Genomic DNA, 12,130 nt, shown 5'->3' on the forward strand with positions numbered 1-12,130 from the left:
GTAGCGATTCTACTATTTTCAGAGACATTCCTCATAATATATCAACAATCAAACGTCTATCAATTCAATCCCTTCTCCATTCAAATAAAAGAAGCATTAAAACTTTAGCCTTACAGCCCTTACACATGAATTTAGTTTTGCCTAAATTGCCTATGACGCCGTGAAATGTAAGCTCACCACTTTTAATGCAAAACCATTGTCATGAATCCATACTCATTCATCACAAATCCTCAAATTAGGGTTTAATAAACAAAACACACGATAGCCTATAGCTGAACACAAACACAGCTGTTAACATCAACATAATAAGGTAGTAAGTATTAACTTAAATAAAGAGATCATACACTGCAGCTTACAAAACTAAAAGATTACATGCAACTGAAATGTCTTCAATCAATCATTTTATTTTTCGTCATTAACGCGTCCGGGACGAAAAAGATACTAACTACAAAATCGATATAACCTACCAGCACGTTCGTCGTCTGAGCTTCTGGGGCCGAGGGTCTATCCTTTTACTACCCCAGATTCACGATGTTCCTGGACTACACTGGAAGGCTACTAGAGAGCAGCCAGTCTTTAGTTTCATCATCCATGACGCGCAGACCTTCCACTCCGTTAGGTGGCTTGAAGATGGTACAGTCATTGATGATGTGGTCTGCGGTCTGTTCCTCGGCACCACATTCATAGGAGGAGGAAGAAGCCATTCCCCATTGGTGCATGGTTGAGCGGAAAAGCCCGACGCCCGAACGGAGACGGTTGAGGCGCACCCATGCCTGTCTCATGGCATGGGTGCGCCTCAACCGAGATCAGCACGTTAACGAACGGGAAAAGGTGGCGAAACCTTGAAAGGTTTAAAACAGGGGTCGGCAACCTACGGCCCGCGGGCCGGATCCGGCCCGCCAAGCAAAATTATCCGGCCCGCAGCATTTTTGCAAATTGTAGTTGGCGGGCCAAAACGAACATCCCATTATTTTATGCTGCCATTTGGTTTTACATAACAGAATTAAGATTACTAAATGTTATGTAAAACTTTCGCAATTTTTACTTTTCCATATTTATCCGTAACGCTCACTTGTAATCACGTAGCCTGTGTACTTATGCCGCAACAATGCTTAGTTAGGGCATTGTCGCCATTTTGAATTTCCTTGATATTCTTTCTCTGCGAACTGCATTTTAGAGAGAGCGACGTTGCAGGCCTGACAGATAGTTTGATAGATTTGAAGTTTTAAGAATTAGTTTGTTTGAAGGTTGATAATTTAGAAATATGTGTAGCTTAGGAAGCAGGAATTGGCCTTTTTAGTGACAGCCGGTCCAGACTTTTAAATTACTTTATTTTTTAGAGTTATAATTTACTCCCAGTTCCATTTTTCCGTTTTTTTCAACAAGTGATTCTTGTCTTTGAAGAATTTGCTGCTTGTTAGAATTCACCAAGCATAGGAAATTATCACAAAGCGCCTTTGTACCCGCGACCTATCGATCACGGGTCGCTTTGTTATAGTAAACTAGGTTTGGGGCAAAATTTAGCTTAAGCTTGCAGAAGGTAGCATCAAGGTACTTGGCAGTTTCACCTTGAAGTCCGGTTATATTAGCCTATTTACTGCATGCTAGTTGCAGGCTACATGAGTTGCGTTAGTAATAGTCAATTAACCGTATATTTAACGGCAAGTTGAGAACACAACTTACTGATTACCACTTGCAAGATGTTATGATTCTTGCCTCATCCAACCTATCACCTGACCTTCAGAAACTTTCTAGCAGGAAACAACATCAAATATCACATTAATGTTGTGCTGTCAATAAATAAAGTACTTGGTGTTTTTCGTTACCAATTGTTACTAATTTTCTTTATATTAATCTATATAAGCCTATAGTAGCTAAATATGGAGATAGCCTACTCTGATAAGAACGCCAATTTTAACAATATTATGAAAAGTAAAGAAAACGGAAGTGCAAATGGAAAACTTGTACGGCCCGTTGATATCTGCGCAGTTTTGTTTTGGCCCGCGACTGAAGAAAGGTTGCCGACCCCTGGTTTAAAACGTGCCTGAATGAAAAATTATGTAGTAGGCTGTATCTCAGGAGTTAGCACGGCCACAAAACCCAAAAAACAAATAGCAAAAGAATAAAACAAAAACAGAAAGAAGCACACATGTAGTAGCCTAATGAATGACAGCCTAATGAAAAGTGTTGTGGATTAAATTTGCCAGTTCCAATATTGATGTGGATGAGCAGTCATAATGATAGGATGGAGAAAGAAAACCGGACATAAAAGAACCCCATCCTCAGGCTAAAGCCCGTTTCAATGTGGCCCAGGAGAGCAGGTGTTGAGCTTATTCTATGGTTAGACTGCACATCACACAGTAGCCTAAGACGATTGAGGTTTGATATCCAGTTTAAGTTATTGTTTCTTGTCCTGGTGGGTGATGGAATGGATGAGCTGGTTGGTCACAGCGGTAAACCATAATCTCTTCGTGGGAAAATTGTAGCATAAGATTCTCGGATCCGTTCGTCTGTATCTAATGACCGAAAGAAACACTCTTTTGAAACCGTCTATTCAAAATTGTATTTCTGTAAAATTAGCCACAGGCTGTCGAAATTGGGATGCAACAACGTACACCACTAAAAACTTGTCACTACAACAAACTACTTAGATAAAGACGAAATTTTCGTCCAGCTGGCAAGCACTAAGCAAACAGTTAAATATGCGACTAACTTTCAAGCAACAATTTTACAAATGACTAGAATACATTGCTATATCTCAAACTCACGTGCGCAGTTACTGTGACGTCATAGTGAAACATTGTGAAGCAATTCTCAACAGGTGTGATACAAGTCTTACGAACGATGGTGCAATTTTGGCTCATTTTTAGGAAAAATTCCATGACGTAATACGCTAAGATTCAGTAGACCTGAACGGTTTTATATGACGTTTGATTTGGTGAACCATTGTCGGGAACACTGGTAGATGATGATGTCCTGATGGTGTTGATGAAGCTCTCATCCCCTTTTGCGACATGTCGTGTTGATTATGGAGTGTTGCGTTTGCTGTTAATATCTACAAACATAAAAGTACAGCACAAGCAATTAATATTATGGTTAGGTAAGCCTAACTTTTTGTAAATAATTTTGGATTTCCACTAAAATCTTCACAAGAATGCAAGAAAGCCTTACTACGTTGTCTTTCTATTGCGTGGCCGTTTTGCTTAAATGTTGTTTTAGTTTGTGAATAAAAAGTGACTTTGTATCAGTCTTTCCAATTGAAGAAGGAAATTTGTTCCATGTTTTCGCACTTGTGAATTCTATTGAATGCTGAGTAAGCGTTTTTGAGAAGTATGGAATGTTTAGAGAATTATTATCATGGTTTCTTGTAGACATGGTTTCTTCACTACTAAACGATTTGCTGTATAAAGCTACGCTGCTAGAACACAATTAAAATGTAGCGGCAGGTACTTGATTGTTTAAACGAGCAATTGCCTACGTCATAGTACCGCAAGGAGAAGCAATACAAATGATTAAGCATGAGGCAAAATAAGAATGGTCAGTTGTAATCTACAACAATCATCAAGCAATTTGCAATCCAAAACACTAGCCCGCAAACTGCAACCAAATCCTAATTCGCACAAACAATCGCGGGAAAATCGCAAAATTGCAAGAAAATTGCAAGAAATCGCAACCCGCGATTTCTGCAATTTTTCCGCAACTCCGAAGCAAAAAAAATTATTATTACCTTTCTGTGAAGCGTTTTTGCATCACAAGTTTTATCAACTGCAATAGAAAATTCTTTTTGTTATATTATATAAATTATTGTGGAAACTCTAAATACATTTGACCTTATCAAAAAAGATGATGGATTCTAAATCTAACTACTAACTACCCGCACTGCGGTGGCTTTTGAGGTTTGTTGATTGTTGAATATTTAAAAGTAAAACAGCAGCAAACTTAGTTATTTGAACTATACTAGACGATTCAATAATACTGTATAATCTTGTTAATGTGTCTACTGTTTGATAGTTTTTCCATCCGTTGGCCTTTTACACAATGTTTTGACTCAATGAAGTTACGGTAGGGTACTTCATTTATGGCAGCCATCAAGTGCTCATTCGTTTTGTCAATGCTGTAGTTTGCATTTTGTTTTTATTATATGCATGTTCAGGATGACATAGATAGTACTAGCTTTAATATGCAATGTAGCAGAACATCAAAGAACAGGAGAGGTGTGAGTTACCGTAGTTCACAAAACCATGTACCGTATCATAACTCAAAAAACTTTAAAGGAAAAAACGGTCAAAGTAAGAATAAATAGACAATATCACACTAAATCAGAAATATGAATTATATTAAATAGATCTTTCTGCATGCAAGTGTGGCTTCACCAGGGTTGCCTTATTCAAATAGAACACAAATTCTGTTTGAATAAGATTAGGCTAGCCAATAGAATTTGTGTTCTATTTGAATAAGACTAGGCTAGTAGGCTATACTGACAAAGTCTTACTTGTTTTAAGCACACTACACAAACACATCTATTACAAACACTACACAACACATGTTATTGGATTATTTGTAGTCTTAAGAAGATTAGATCAAAAGCTTAGTAATGAAGTAAATTGTTTTAGACCTTCAAAGTTAGGTTCAATTTCAACCTGTCCACACAACCAATATGCCATGTCCATTGTCACTGGATTGAAATCACAAAGTCTATTAGATTTAAATCAGGAGAAGATGGAGGCTGTAGTTCCTTGAGCCAAAATGACTTAAAATTGTTTTTGCACCAGTCCTGGACCAATCTTGCTGTATGAGATGTTCATTCTTTAACAACCTCAGATAAACATGTTAGTTGATTTTGACAATCAACGCTTCGATGAAAATCAAAGGAGTTTTGAGACCTGTAGACATAGCCCTTGCCGCCTGCCCACATCATTACCGTACCAATACTGGTTTTTGCCTCCTGAATGAAGTTCGACATTTAACAGGCACTGAATCTGTAGATTTATATAATCCAAATCTGGTCATTTTGGCTGTTGTGTATGACTTGAACGATGAATAACTTCTCATCAATATTCTCATTTTCTTCTCCTTAAGAGAACAACTGGCTGCATCTGCATGCCATCAGGGAGCTTATTCAGAAGAATCTTTGATTTTTTGAACCTCTTCTTTTTTGTGGCATCAGAAAGAAGTTGTCGTTTGGTAATTTCATAGGGCTTGAACTTAAAATCCCTTACCAGGGGTGCAACCTGTTCTGTGCCCTGAAAAGATCGAGAAAAAAATACATAAGCGACGAAGTCGCTGATTGAAGTTGCCAAAACATAGGGTTTGGGTTAGTCACACTTATTTTGTAGTAGCCCATAAAAATACAATGATTAAATCAAGGGGAAATTTTAAATGTTTGTGGAAAGTCCGATCAGCGACATCGGCTTTTTTCTATATTTTTCTTGATCTTTTCATGCGACGAAGTGTTCACTGTGGGTACAACCTATTTCATCCCCTGAACACTTTGTACCCCAACTTCATACCCTGAAAAGATCGAGAAAAAAATACAACAGAGCCAAAGTCGCTGATCGGAGTTGCCACAAACATTTCAAAATTTCTCTTGATCTTTTCAGGGGATAAAATAGGTCAAAATTTGATTTTGTTGATGGTGGACAAATGTGTCCGGTCTGAGCAGCTATCTCGGCGGACAAACTAAGTCTCACGGCGGAGACACCAGATTTAACTTTGATCGTCATGCTTAATCACTTTATGTTGATCACTCTGAAAGGCCTTTATCAAACCAGACCATTGAACAGTCAAAGTGCCCTGTAGCTGCCTAAACCTCACGTAACTGATTAACTTCCACCAAAGGAGGTCTTAGGTGGCTCCTTGCGTCACAATGCTCTGGGCACGAATGGGAAAACTTCTGCACTAACGTTACTGTTTTCTGCTGTGCTTTCCTTGGGTATATTTTTGCATGTCACGTGAGCGAAAATGACGAGTCGAAGAGCAAGTAGAATTTTTCCTGGGGCTTTACTGTAATGCCAAAACTTAACATAAATTATTTTGCTGCATCTTGCCGTAATAGCCTACTCGTATTTTAATCTAATTTTGTAACCAACCTTGCCTTATAGACCGAGAGCCTACGACAGAAGATTTCACCCCATAAGGTACAAAAGGTTTGACCCCTTGAAGTTACTGGGGTCAACCATGTCACTCACAAAAAGTATGGAAGATTGACCGCACCGGGTGGATCTGGACCCTAGAGCCCCCTAAAAAGCCCAAAAAGGGGGTTAATTTCACCCCATAAGGTACATGGACCAAACTTGGTGAAAACGAAGTTCTATGTCAGGACATCACAAAAATATCAAATCTAACAATATTTTCGAGTGGAAAGGTGATGTAAGACTCCCCCCAAAGTGACCCCCCAGGGGGTTAATTTCACCCCATAAGGTACATGGACCAAAGTTGGTCAAAACGAAGTCTTATGTCAGGACATCACAAAAGTATCAAATCTAACAATATTTTCGGGTGGAAAGGTGATGTAAGATGCCTTCAAAGTGACTTCCCTTAATGTGACCCCCTCGGAAGGTTTATTCCACCCCATAAGGTACATGGACCAAACTTGGTCAAAATGAAGTCTTATGTCAGGACATCACAAAAATATCAAATCTAACAATATTTTCGGGTGGAAAGGTGGTGTAAGATGACTTCAAAGTGACTTTCCTTAATGTGACCCCCTCGGAAGGTGTATTTCACCTCGTAAAGTACATGGACCAAACTTGGTCAAAACGAAGTCTTATGTCAGGACATCACAAAAATATCAAATCTAACAATATTTTCGGGTGGAAAGGTGATGTAAGATGTCATCAAAGTGACCCCCAGAGGGTTTATTTCACCATAGAGTACATGGACCAAACGTGGTCAAAACGAAGTCTTCTAGGGCACCACAAAATATCAAATCTAACAATACTCTCAGTTGGAAAGGTGATAAAAGACCTACCCAAAAGTGAATCTCCTCCTATAGTTTAATTTACTTCATCCCTTTCTCGAACCAACCTTGGTGTAACGAAAGTGCTATGCCAGGACAGTACGAATGGATTAAATTTAAAAATATTTTTATATAGGTTTTGATGAAATACATTCACAAGCTGTCCCATGATGCATGAAATGGAACTATAGCCTACTTTACAAAAAGTTTTTGTATAAATCATATTAAGTCAATCGAAAAAAGGCAACAGGACATGACAATACATGGCTTTGTAACACCAAAAACAGAAAGTACGTAAGAAGCATATAGGCTACAGTAGCCAGAAAATTGATCCAAGATCTTGATACCACCACTAAATGTAGACTTAATCGAACAACTGACTATCCAAATCAAAACGTTTCGAAATGAATCATTTGGAACGTTAATTTAGGCAGTAATGAACATTTTCCAGCTGCTACAATAAATAACCCAATAAACCCAATGTAGTAAATTTTTGTTTAATGCCATTTGCTTCATGTCTCCAATCAGTTATTGTAACTGTTCATTCATAAACAGAGATTGTTTGTGTAAATGTAAACGGTAACTCAATTGGTTAGCGCGTCACTTCTGGAACGAAGAAGCTTCAAGATCAATAGCGGCGCTGGTTCGACTCTCGGGGTGTGCGCTTGAGCAACGCACGTTAAGGGCTGCTCTCCATTCAGCGGCATCTAATGGATGGAATAATTCCCCGACAACAAGCCTTCAACAATCGGAAACTTCACTCTGTCAATCTCGGTGACCGGGCCTGCGCCAGTGATTCAAAGCCTCTACAAGTATGCGAAACTGCCAGGATTAAGCTCTGCAAGAAGCTTTCCCAGTCCGAGGATAAAGATTCAATCAATCAATCACTGGTGTCGCTTTTACTTTCTTCGTCTTATTCTTCAGATTCATACAATTCTCCTGTTATATACAGAGAAATAAAGACTGTACGAAACAATTGCTATTATGCACTACAGATATGCGTAACATACAATAGTAATTTTATTATCTTTTACAGACGTCTATTTTTCTTCGAATAATGCAACATTGCAACTTACTATTAACTGGAAAAAGTTCAACATTTATTTGTTATTTAGTGCACCCAGGCATTTTTCTCAAGATTGCAGAAACTATTGGTTATAGGTTCCTAAAACGAAACTTTACAGCCAGTTATTGGCTAATGTTTACAGTAAGAAAGTAAACGACTGATAGACCAGGAGAAAGTTTTATATTTATAAAGGGTAACCCAAGCGACATCCAATGCTGTTTACTTTCTTCTTGACTTTCCTGGATGAGATCAGATTCCACGCAGAGACATCTAAAGATGCTTTATACCTTTACCTTCAAACCACACCACTTTATAAGAACCTCCTTCTTCTTTCCAGCCATACTCTAGCAGCAACGTTGCTGCTTGTTCACTTCTAGTTGAAGATAACCACCATCTTGTGATGAGATGTGTGCGCCTTGTCTTCTGGAGAAGTACTCGTAAACAAAGTGGTAGAGTACTACTATCTACAGTAGCTTCTGGTATGCATGATATCCTTTCATTTTCTTTTTTGGGTTTGTAGCCGTCTAAAAACATTTGTAAACGGACTTCGTTGACATAATTAATTTTCTTGTTTTTGTACATGTTACACACAAAGTTCTCTATGGCGATGATAGTGTCTTCACTAATTTCTTTGTCGTGTCCGAGTTGGCTAAAAGCTGCCTGCGCTTCGTGGTTTCCTTGGAGTAATTTCAGCGGCCGCACTTTCCCTTTCCTGCTAAATGACGAGGTGTAATCAGAATCTGTAAAGGCATGATATGCAGGTAAACACTTGCAAATCGTCACTCCAAGTGCGGTAGGCCTATGCAGCTGGTTGATGTTGATGTACCGCTGCGTGTTATTGCTTTGCAAGCCAGCTTCTATCCATATCTTTAATGAAGGATCAAAAGTTCCATAGCAACCTAAGCCAATTACAAGACAGTCAGTGTCAGACGTGCGGATAACCACATTGCTTGGGGCTGGTACATCGCAGACAGCTTGCTTTATCTCTGTATATAACAGGAGAATTGTATGAATCTGAAGAATAAGATGAAGAAAGTGAAAGCGACAGCAGTGACAATGAAGAATAAAGAAACGACCGTTTACATTTACACGAACAATCTCTGTTTATGAATGAACAGTTACGATAACTGATTGGAGACATGAAGCAAATGGCATTAAATAAAAATTTACTGCATTGGGTTTATTAGGTTATTTATTGTAGCAGCTGGAAAATGTTCATTACTGCCTAAATTAACGTTCCAAATGATTCATTTCGAAACGTTTTGATTTGGATAGTCAGTTGTTCGATTAAGTCCACATTTAGTGGTGGTATCAAGATCTTGGATCAATTTTCTGGCTACTGTAGCCTATATGCTTCTTACGTACTTTCTGTTTTTGGTGTTACAAAGCCATGTATTGTCATGTCCTGTTGCCTTTTTTCGATTGACTTAATATGATTTATACAAAAACTTTTTGTAAAGTAGGCTATAGTTCCATTTCATGCATCATGGGACAGCTTGTGAATGTATTTCATCAAAACCTATATAAAAATATTTTTAAATTTAATCCATTCGTACTGTCCTGGCATAGCACTTTCGTTACACCAAGGTTGGTTCGAGAAAGGGATGAAGTAAATTAAACTATAGGAGGAGATTCACTTTTGGGTAGGTCTTTTATCACCTTTCCAACTGAGAGTATTGTTAGATTTGATATTTTGTGGTGCCCTAGAAGACTTCGTTTTGACCACGTTTGGTCCATGTACTCTATGGTGAAATAAACCCTCTGGGGGTCACTTTGATGACATCTTACATCACCTTTCCACCCGAAAATATTGTTAGATTTGATATTTTTGTGATGTCCTGACATAAGACTTCGTTTTGACCAAGTTTGGTCCATGTACTTTATGGGGTGAAATACACCTTCCGAGGGGGTCACATTAAGGAAAGTCACTTTGAAGTCATCTTACACCACCTTTCCACCCGAAAATATTGTTAGATTTGATATTTTTGTGATGTCCTGACATAAGACTTCATTTTGACCAAGTTTGGTCCATGTACCTTATGGGGTGGAATAAACCTTCCGAGGGGGTCACATTAAGGGAAGTCACTTTGAAGGCATCTTACATCACCTTTCCACCCGAAAATATTGTTAGATTTGATATTTTTGTGATGTCCTGACATAAAACTTCGTTTTGACCAACTTTGGTCCATGTACCTTATGGGGTGAAATTAACCCCCTGGGGGGTCACTTTGGGGGGAGTCTTACATCACCTTTCCACTCGAAAATATTGTTAGATTTGATATTTTTGTGATGTCCTGACATAGAACTTCGTTTTCACCAAGTTTGGTCCATGTACCTTATGGGGTGAAATTAACCCCCTTTTTGGGCTTTTTAGGGGGCTCTAGGGTCCAGATCCACCCGGTGCGGTCAATCTTCCATACTTTTTGTGAGTGACATGGTTGACCCCAGTAACTTCAAGGGGTCAAACCTTTTGTACCTTATGGGGTGAAATCTTCTGTCGTAGGCTCCCAGACTATTATCAATATTACTTGGAGATCAAAACCAGACATCATGACATAAGACTTGAACTAAATTGCGCGTGATTAGTGTAGAAGTACAATACTTCCATCCATTTTCGCGGACCAGGCAATCTTTGTTACGCTGATTCAATGTCATCAATCGTTGAAGCAACACAAAAATCGAAAGCTTTCCTGTTTATGTTGAAGCTAAGGGATACACTAGCCTACACTACAGTATTAACATTTTCTAGATGCGCTGGAAATTATATTGTCGCAACAATTGTTTGTGCTATGCAATAACATCAGGGTTAGAAATGTTTCTATTTCTTACCCTAACCTTTAATAAGGATTCAACCTATTTTGGGGTACGAAGTGTTCAGGGGACGAAATAGGTTGCATCCTTCACTGTTCAGGGGATGGAAGAGGTTGCATCCCTTTACCAGCACCCTCTGGATGGTTGAACGACTAACATGTTCCTCTTAGCAAGTTTTTTAGTGCTACTTCCTGGATTCTGTTTCAACTTTTCTCTAATGTTTTTGGTTTTTGCAGACCTCTCTGCAGTCTTGCAGACCTCCTGACCTTTGGTAAGCAGAGCTACCAGTTTCTCTGAATCTTTTCACTACCTTGAATGTATATGTATAGATTGTATACCAGAATGAATTGCAATCTTTTTCAAAACATTGAAAATTTTAGCAGGATTTAGCCTCGTATAACAGTTCATTTCAATGATCTCATTTAAAGTCTTCGCCATGGGTGTAACTATAATTTTCTAGATCTAGAAGATTTATAGAATATTAGTAGCCTAATCTAGGATAATTATACTATAAATAGCAGTGGGCTATACTGGGGTGATTTTGACTTTTTTCAAGTAACACAACAGAACTAGAGTTTAAAAGGTGCCTATGGACATACCTAGGAACGTGCAAAAAAATTTTTTTGATTTTGTTCAAATTCCGGATGGAGTCCGGACTTTATGTGAAAAATACAAAATGGCCGCCATACAAATTGACAAATCTGCAATAAATCTGCTTCCAGTCAAGCTTTTGAGCTGATTTTGGTGTCAAAAGAAGCAGCAAATTGAGCCTGTTACTTTAAAAGAGCAACAAAATGCCCAGCATGGTTGAATGTTTTCTAAAACTTTGAAACTATTATATTTTGGTCAATATTTTTCATAATTTTTTCACGTTTTTTGGTGCAACTTGAGATTACTGGTTGCATCCAAGAATAATAATGACAATTTCAACACTATATACACATAACTTGTTACCGGTATATGAAATTCACATAAAAATGTCATGAAATACACTAGATATTTGAGAAACATTTATACACTTTAGTAACGACACAATGGTCGTCACACCTTGGAACACCCATTCCGTCTCTACTGTGACAGGGATGATTTGAACAGGATTTACATCCTGAATGTCATCTCTTTTTGGTCTCTTCCACATGGTATTGTTCTTATCATTAACCCGCTGGTAGTGGTCACATTCTACACTCTACAGTGCCATCATCGTTTAAATGACAGACCCTTGCCAAAAACCACTGACGTTGATTGTTTTCTCCGTCCCACATCACAGCCACATTTGTTCCTATAGGGTATTCTTT

This window comes from Aplidium turbinatum, chromosome 16 (genome assembly GCF_918807975.1).
Source record: "Aplidium turbinatum chromosome 16, kaAplTurb1.1, whole genome shotgun sequence".
NCBI classification, from domain to species: domain Eukaryota; kingdom Metazoa; phylum Chordata; class Ascidiacea; order Aplousobranchia; family Polyclinidae; genus Aplidium; species Aplidium turbinatum.